Here is a 9902-nt window from a genome sequence, read left to right on the forward strand (position 1 = left end):
TAGGGTTATGTTGCTCATATCATGCGTATGGTATCTTGCATTGCTATGTCATTTGCTTAGTTTCGACATGCTTTGTGTGAATGCCACCTGTTTAGTGTCTAATTACCATATATGTGAATTATGCGATGCCATCTTGTTGCAAGACGTTATATATGTGAATTATTCAATGCTATCTTGTTGCAAGGCATTATATATATGTGAATTATGCAATGTCATGCTGTTTAGCCAAGCGTCATATATGTGAATTATATCATGCAGTCCTTTTTTGTATTTCTCGTTGCATTTGTCGACAATGTTTGTATATTCAACTACTCTTCATGTGCATCAGCCATTTGAATTGGTGATGGAGAAATCTGGAGTGAAAACAAGGTCTTCAGAGCAGACAATGCTACCTGCTGAAGCAGATATCTTGCTGGTTACAGATAGCTCTTTAGAGGAGGATTCAGAGGAAAATGACCAGTCCTATTATCCCCCTAAGGTGTATGCTTAAACTTGGCAGGGTTATATTACTCATATCATGCACATGTTGTATTGCAATGCTTAGTTTTTACATCATATACACAATATTGAATGTCATATCCTTAGTTGACACATCATATATGCGATTGCCCTCTGCTCACTTGCTTAGTATATAAATCAAATATTTGAATTATATCATGCCAAGATGTTTACATAGACAGTATGTATCTGAATTATGGCATGCCAACCCATTTTCTAAAGACATAATATAGTTATATCATTTCATCTTGTTTACATAGTCATCATATTTTGAATTATGTCATTCTATCTGTGAATTATATCATGCCATCATGTTTCCATCGACGACATATTTGTGATTTATGGCATGCCAACCACTTTAATAGACACATCGTATAGTTATATCATGTCATCCTATTTACATAGTCATCATATTTTGAAGTATGTCATTCTATCCTGTTTAGTTAGCCATCATACATATAAAATTGTGTCATGCTATCCTGTTTAATTAGCCATCATATATGTGAAATTATGTCTTGCTATTCTATTTGGTTAGACAACATAAATGTGAATTATTTCATGCCCTGTTTTCTTCCCTACTATCCGTTGCACTTGTCTATCTTACAATGTCTGTACATTCAATTACTTTTCTTGTTTATCAGCCATTTCAATTGGAGGGGGTGATGGCAGTATCTGTGGGAGTAAAAACACGGTCTTCAGAAAAGATCGTGCTACCTGTCGATGCAGATAGAACCACGGTTGTACTTGCCCAAGAACCAGCTGTTGGGGATCGTAGCAGAATTTAATTTTTTTTACGCATCACCAAGATCAGTCTATGGAGTATTCTAGCAACGAGGGGAATAGGAGTGCATCTACATACCCTTGTAGATCGCGAGCGGAAGCGTTCAAGTGAACGGGGTTGATGGAGTCATACTCGTCGTGATCCAAATCACCGATGATCCTAGCGCCGAACGGACGGCACCTCCGCGTTCAACACACGTACGGTTAGGGAAGACGTCTCCTCCTTCTTGATCCAGCAAGGGGGAAGGAGAGGTTGACGGAGATCCAGCAGCACGACGGCTGGTGGTGGATGCAGCAGAGTCTTGGCAGGGCTTCGCCAAGCACCAACGAGAGGGAGAGGTGTTACGGGAGGGAGAGGGAAGCGCCAGGGGCAAGGGTGCGGCTGCCCTCCCTCCCCCCTCTTTATATAGGGGCCTTGGGGGCGCGCCAGCCCTAGGAGATGCAATCTCCAAGGGGGGTGGCGGCTAAGGGGTGGCTTCCCCCCAAGCCAAGTGGGGGCGCCCCCACCCCTAGGGTTTCACAACCCTAGGCGCAGGGAAGGCCCAAGGGGGGCGCACCAGCCCACCAGGGGCTGGTTCCCCTCCCACTTCAGCCCATGGGGCCCTTCGGGATAGGTGGCCCCACCCGGTGGACCCCCGGGACCCTTCCGGTGGTCCCGGTACAATACCGATTACCCCCAAAACTTTCCCGATGGCCAAAACTTGACTTCCTATATATAAACCTTTACCTCCGGACTATTCCGGAACTCCTCGTGATGTCCGGGATCTCATCCGGGACTCCGAACAACTTTCGGGTTACTGCATACTAATATCTCTACAACCCTAGCGTCACTGAACCTTAAGTGTGTAGACCCTACGGGTTCGGGAGACACGCAGACATGACCGAGACGCCTCTTTGGTCAATAACCAACAGCGGGATCTGGATACCCATGTTGGCTCCCACATGCTCCTCGATGATCTCATCGGATGAACCACGATGTCGAGGATTCAATCAATCCCGTATACAATTCCCTTTGTCAATCGGTACCTTACTTGCCCGAGACTCGATCGTTGGTATCCCAATACCTTGTTCAATCTTGTTACCGGCAAGTCACTTTACTCGTACCGTAATGCATGATCCCGTGACCAACCCCTTGGTCACATTGAGCTCATTATGATGATGCATTACCGAGTGGGCCCAGAGATACCTCTCGGTCATAAGGAGTGACAAATCCCAGTCTCGATTCATGCCAACCCAACAGACACTTTCGGAGATACCCGTAGTGCACCTTTATAGTCACCCAGTTATGTTGTGACGTTTGGCACACCCAAAGCACTCATACGGTATCCGGGAGTTGCACAATCTCATGGTCTAAGGAAATGATACTTGACATTGGAAAAGCTCTAGCAAATGAACTACACGATCTTTGTGCTATGCTTAGGTTTGGGTCTTGTCCATCACATCATTCTCCTAATGATGTGATCCCGTTATCAATGACATCCAATGTCCATAGTCAGGAAACCATGACTATCTGTTGATCAACGAGCTAGTCAACTAGAGGCTCACTAGGGACACGTTGTGGTCTATGTATTCACACATGTATTACGATTTCCGGATAACACAATTATAGCATGAATAATAGACAATTATCATGAACGAGGAAATATAATAATCATTTTATTATTGCCTCTAGGGCATATTTCCAACACCAGCCCCACCACACATAACCCAGACTCACGCAGATTGTACCCCTACCCAGTTGGACAGAGAACCAGCTACACCCCTTCTAACCCCAACCCCAACAGATAGTAACCCAGTTCCAGTTGACACAACACCGTCTCCACCACAAAGCACCCGAACACGAGCAGTTAGTAAGGCAACTGCAATGCCCAAAGCACGAGGACCACCACTCTGAACCCCAAGTCAATGCTTAAAGCAGAAGAAGAATTGTTCTCAGGTCAGGTTCCGTAGCTACGGTTCATACTACTTTGCTCTTGCATCACTGTATTTACTCATACCAACTAATTTCAAATTTGAAGGATGCAATTGAAACTCCAATGGTGCAACAGGTATGTTTTAAACCTGTTTCTTTAACATGTTTACTGTTGTAACTTGCTCTATGTTGATTTTAGTCTCAATTGAATAAACAAGTATGTTCTCATGCCATGCACATTACAAGTGTTGTTATTGTTGTGTAGTTTCCCACACTTATATTATGTATATGCTGCTTTGTCTTAAATAGATAGGATTCGAACTGTATCTATCTTGATTTGGCAACATAAACTAGAATGATATAGACCATACAGTGACCATACTACATAGATATATGTTTGTTTCATGTTGTTATCCTGTCCACCTTACTACTGAACTGGTTTACCAAAATGAGTTTCATATACTACATTGTAAACCTGTGATGTGTTTGTTTGTTTCTCTTTTAGAACGCGGATAAAATATTGGAGAAGAGTACCCCGTTATGCAATGGTAAAGGAAGTAATGCAGATAAGGTTCAAGATAGTGAGACATCCATGTTGGTCTCCAAGAAAGCTGATAAAAACTATATTGAAGACACTCACACAACCACAAAGTCTTGTCTTGATGTAGTGTTTGAGTTACTGGCTACTACTGCTGGCACCATCTCTTCAAAATCGCTACCTGAATCAGTTTGGCTTCTTGAGTCTCAACTTCAAGTTGAAAGACATCGATCGGATGTTATGCGACAGGAAGCTGAAGGACTGAGGAAGTCCCTGCAGAATTCAGATGCATACTTTCTGGTGCAACAGTAAGTGCTGGAGGATTTAAGCGCCAAACAAGAGAAAGTTAATAAGCTTGCTAAGCATCTTGCCAGCATTATGGGTACCCAGGATATTGTTTCTTGAGCTCTTCTGAAGTGGTTTCAGTTCTGGACTTGTTTTGCTGCGGAGTTTATTTGCACTGGTCGCCTACTTTGACAACCAGTGTATATGTGTTGGAAATATGCTCTAGAGGCAATAACAAATTAGTTATTATTATATTTCCTTGTTCATGATAATCGTTTATTATCCATGCTATAATTGTATTGATAGGAAACTCAGATACATGTGTGGATACATAGACAACACCATGTCCCTAGTAAGCCTCTAGTTGACTAGCTCGTTGATCAATAGATGGTTACGGTTTCCTGGCCATGGACATTGGATGTCGTTGATAACGGGATCACATCATTAGGAGAATCATGTGATGGACAAGACCCAATCCTAAGCCTAGCACAAAGATCGTGTAGTTCGTATGCTAAAGCTTTTCTAATGTCAAGTATCATTTCCTTAGACCATGAGATTGTGCAACTCCCGGATACCGTAGGAATGCTTTGGGTGTGCCAAACGTCACAACGTAACTGGGTGGCTATAAAGGTACACTACGGGTATCTCCGAAAGTGTCTGTTGGGTTGGCACGAATCGAGACTGGGATTTGTCACTCCGTGTGACGGAGAGGTATCTCTGGGCCCACTCGGTAGGACATCATCATATGCGCAATGTGACCAAGGAGTTGATCACGGGATGATGTGTTACGGAACGAGTAAAGAGACTTGCCGGTAATGAGATTGAACAAGGTATCGGATACCGACGATCGAATCTCGGGCAAGTACAATACCGCTGGACAAAGGGAATTGAATACGGGATTGATTAAATCCTCGACATCGTGGTTCATCCGATGAGATCATCGTGAAGCATGTGGGAGCCAACATGGGTATCTAGATCCCGCTGTTAGTTATTGGCCAGAGAGTTGTCTCGGTCATGTCTGCATGGTTCCCGAACCCGTAGGGTCTACACACTTAAGGTTCGGTGACGCTAGAGTTGTTATGGGAAATAGTATGTGGTTACCGAAGGTTGTTCGGAGTCCCGGATGAGATCCCGGACATGACGAGGAGCTCCGGAATGGTCCAGAGGTGAAGATCGGTATATTGGACGAAGGCTGTTGGAGTCCGGAATTGTTCCGAGGGTACCAGGTGATGACCAGCGTGTCCGAAAGGGGTTTCGGAGGCCCCGGCAAGCGTTGGGGGGCCTTATGGGCCAAGGGGAGAGGGCACATCAGCCCACTAAGGGGCTGAGCGCCCCTCCCACCCCATCTCACGTAACCAGGAGAGGTGGGGGCGCCACCCCTAGGGCAGCCGCCCCTCCCGGCTTGGGGGGCAAGTTTCCTAGGGGGTGGGGGCGCCCAAACCCATCTAGGGTTTCCCCTGTGGCCGCCGCCCCTCCCCTAGGGAACCCTAGGGCGCCTCCCCCTCCTCCCTTCCCCCTATATATAGTGAGGGAGAGAGAGGGCAGCCGCACCCTTCCCCTGGCGCAGCCCTCTCCCTCCTCCAACACCTCGTCCTCCTCCGTAGTGCTTGGCGAAGCTCTGCCGGAAAACCACAAGCTCCATCACCACCATGCCGTCATGCTGGCGGAGTTTTCCTCAACTTCTCCTCTCCCCTTGCTGGATCAAGAAGGAGGAGACGTCCCCGGGCTGTACGTGTGTTGAACGTGGAGGTGCCGTCCGTTCGGCACTAGGATCATCGGTGATTTGGATCACGACGAGTACGACTCCATCAACCCCGTTCACTTGAACGCTTCCGCTTAGCGATCTACAAGGGTATGTAGATGCACTCTCCTTCCCTCATTGCTAGATTACTCCATAGATTGATCTTGGTGTTGCGTAGAAAATTTTGAATTTCTACTACGATCCCCAACAATGGCATCATGAGCTAGGTCTATGCGTAGTTTCTATGCACGAGAAGAACACAAAGTAGTTGTGGGCGTCGATTTTGTCAATTTACTTGCTGTTACCAGTCTTATCTTGATTCGGTGGCATTGTGGGATGAAGAGGCCCGGACCAACCTTACACGTACGCTTACGTGAGACCGGTTCCACCGACTGACATGCACTAGTTGCATAAGGTGGCTGGCGGGTGTCTGTCTCTCCCACTTTAGTCGGATCGGATTCGATGAACAGGGTCCTTATGAAGGGTAAATAGAAATTGGCAATTCACGTTGTGGTTTTGGCGTAGGTAAGAAACGTTCTTGCTAGCAACCTATAGCATCCACGTAAAAAACTTGCAACAACAATTAGAGGACGTCTAACTTGTTTTTGCAGCAAGTGTTTTGTGATGTGATGTGGCCAAAGGATGTGATGAATGATATATGTGATGTATGAGATGATCATGTTCTTGTAATAGGAATCACGACTTGCATGTCGATGAGTATGACAACCAGCAGGAGCCATAGGAGTTGTCTTAATTTATTTATGACCTGCGTGTCAACATAAACGTCATGTAATTACTTTACTTTATTGCTAACCGTTAGCTGTAGTAGTAGAAGTAATAGTTGGCGAGACAACTTCATGAAGACACGATGATGGAGATCATGATGATGGAGATCATGGTGTCATGCCGGTGACGATGATGATCATGGAGCCCCAAAGATGGAGATCAAAAGGAGCAAAGTGATGATGGCCATATCATGTCACTATTTGATTGCATGTGATGTTTATCATGTTTTTACATCTTATTTGCTTAGAACGACGGTAGCTTAAATAAGATGATCCCTCACTAAAATTTCAAGAAAAGTGTTCTCCCTAACTGTGCAACGTTGCGAAGGTTCGTCGTTTCAAAGCACCACGTGATGATCGGGTGTGATAGATTCCTACGTTCGAATACAACGGGTGTTGACGAGCCTAGCATGTACAGACATGGCCTCGGAACACATGCGAAACACTTAGGTTAACTTGACGAGCCTACCATGTACGGACATGGCCTCGGAACACGGAGGACCGAAAGGTCGAACATGAGTCGTATAGAAGATGCGATCAACATGAGATGTTCACCGATGATGACTAGTCCGTCTCACGTGATGATCGGACACGGCCTAGTCGATTCGGATCATGTATCACTTAGATGACTAGAGGGATGTCTATCTGAGTGGGAGTCCATGAAATAATCAGATGAACTCAATTATCATGAACATAGTCAAAAGGACTTTGCAAATTATGTCGAAGCCCACGCTTTAGTTCTACTGTTTTAGATATGTTCCTAGAGAAAATTTAGTTGAAAGTTGATGGTAGCAATTATGCGGACTGGGTCCGTATACTGAGGATTTTCCTCATTGCTGCGCAGAAGGATTATGTCCTTAATGCACCACCCGGTGAGCTGAACCTCGAACGTCGGTTATGGATGTTGCGAACATCTGACATACACGTTTTGATGACTACATGATAGTTCAGTACGTAATGCTAAATGGTTTAGAATTGAGGCACCAAAGATGTTTTTGAAACATCGCAGAACATATGAGATATTCCAAGGACTGAGATTGGGATTTCAGGTTAGTGCCCACGTCAAGAGGTATGAGACCTTTGACAAGTTTCTTAAGCCTGCAAACTAAGGAGAAAATCTCAATCGTTGAGCATGTGCTCAGATTGTATGAGTACAACAATCGCTTGAATCGAGTGGGAGTTAATCTTCCAGATGAGATAGTGATGGTTATCCAAAGTCACTGCCACCAAGCTACTAGAGCTTCGTGATGAACTATAACATATCAGGGATAGATATGATCCTTGAGCTATTCGCGACACCGCGAAAGTAGAAATCAAATAGGAGCATCAATTGTTGATGGTTAGTAAAACCACTAGTTTCAAGAAGGGCAAGGGGCAAAAAGGGATACTTCATGAAACAACAAATCAGTTGCTCTAGTGAAGAAACCCAAGGTTGAACCCAAGCCCGAGACTAAGTGCTTCTGTAATAAAGGGGAACGGTCACTGAAGCAGAACCACCCTAGATACTTGGTAGATGAGAAGGCTGGCAAGGTTGACAGAAGTATGTATTGGACATACATTATATTAAATGTGTACTTTACTAGTACTCCTAGTAGCAGCAGGGTATTAGATACCGGTTCGGTTGCTAAGTGTTAGTAACTCGAAATAAAAGGCTACAGAATAAACGGAGACTAGCCAAAGGTGAGACGACGATATGTGTTGGAAGAGTTTCCAAGGTTGATGTGATCAAACATCGCACGCTCCATCTACCATCGGGATTGGTGTTAAACCTAAATAATTGTTATTTGGTGTTTGCGTTGAGCGTAGACATGATTTGATTATGTTTATCACAATACGGTTATTCATTTAAGGAGAATAATGGTTACTCTGTTTATTTGAATAATACCTTCAATGGTCTTGCACCTGAAATGAATGGTTCACTGAATCCCGATCGTAGTGATACACATGTTCATGCCAAAAATATAAGATAGTAATGATATTACCACATACTTGTGGCACTGCAATTTGAGTCATATTGGTATAAAACGCATGAAGAAGCTCCATGTTGATGGATAGTTTGGGCTCACTTGATTTTGTTGGGGAACGTTGCAGAAAACAAAAAATTTCCTACGGTTTCACCAAGATCCATCTATGAGTTCATCTAGCAACGAGTGGTTGGATGCATCTACGTACCTTGTAGATCGCGAGCGGAAGCGTTCAAAGAACGGGGATGAGGGAGTCGTACTCGACGTGATCCAAATCACCGGAGATCCTAGCGCCGAACGGACGGCACCTCCGCGTTCAACACACATACGGTCAGCTTAACGTCTCCTCCTTCTTGATCCAGCAAGGGGGAAGGAGAGGTTGAGGAAGATGGCTCCAGCAGCAGCACGACGGCGTGGTGGTGTTGGAGCTGCAGTACTCCGGCAGGGCTTCGCCAAGCTCTATGGAGAAGGAGGAGGTGTTGGAGAGGGAGAGGGAGGCACCAATGGCGTAGGTCAGATGCCCTCCCTCCCCCCCACTATATATAGGGGGCCTAGGGGGCGCCGGCCCTAGGAGATGCAATCTCCTAGGGGGGCGGCGGCCAAGGGGTGGGGGGCTTGCCCCCCAAGCAAGGGGGCGCCCCCCCTTTATGGTTTCCCCACCCTGGGCGCATGGGCCTTAGGGGGAAGTGGCGCCCCAGCCCACTTTGGGCTGGATCCCTTCCCACTTCAGCCCATGGGGCCCTTCGGGATAGGTGGCCCCACCCGGTGGACCCCCGGGACCCTTCCGGTGGTCCCCAGTACAATACCGGTGACCCCGAAACTTGTCCCGATAGCCGAAATAGCACTTCATATATATAATTCTTTACCTCCGGACCATTCCGGAACTCCTCGTGATGTCCGGGATCTCATCCGGGACTCTGAACAATATTCGGGTTACTGCATATACATATCCCTACAACCCTAGCGTCACCGAACCTTGAGTGTGTAGACCCTACGGGTTCGGGAGACATGTAGACATGACCGAGATCGCTCTCCGGTCAATAACCAACAGCGGGATCTGGATACCCATGTTGGCTCCCACATGCTCCTCGATGATCTCATCCGATGAACCACGATGTCGAGGTTCAAGCAACCCCGTATACAATTCCCTTCGTCAATCGGTATGTTACTTGCCCGAGATTCGATCATCGGTATCCCAATACCTCGTTCAATCTCGTTACCGGCAAGTCACTTTACTCGTACCGTAATGCATGATCTCGTGACCAAACACTTGGTCACTTTGAGCTCATAATGATGATGCATTATCGAGTGGGCCCAGTGATACCTCTCTGTCATACGGAGTGACAAATCCCAGTCTTGATCCGTGTCAACCCAACTGACACTTTCGGAGATACCCGTA

This window comes from Triticum dicoccoides, chromosome 7A (assembly GCF_002162155.2).
Source record: "Triticum dicoccoides isolate Atlit2015 ecotype Zavitan chromosome 7A, WEW_v2.0, whole genome shotgun sequence".
Taxonomy (NCBI): Eukaryota; Viridiplantae; Streptophyta; class Magnoliopsida; order Poales; family Poaceae; genus Triticum; species Triticum dicoccoides.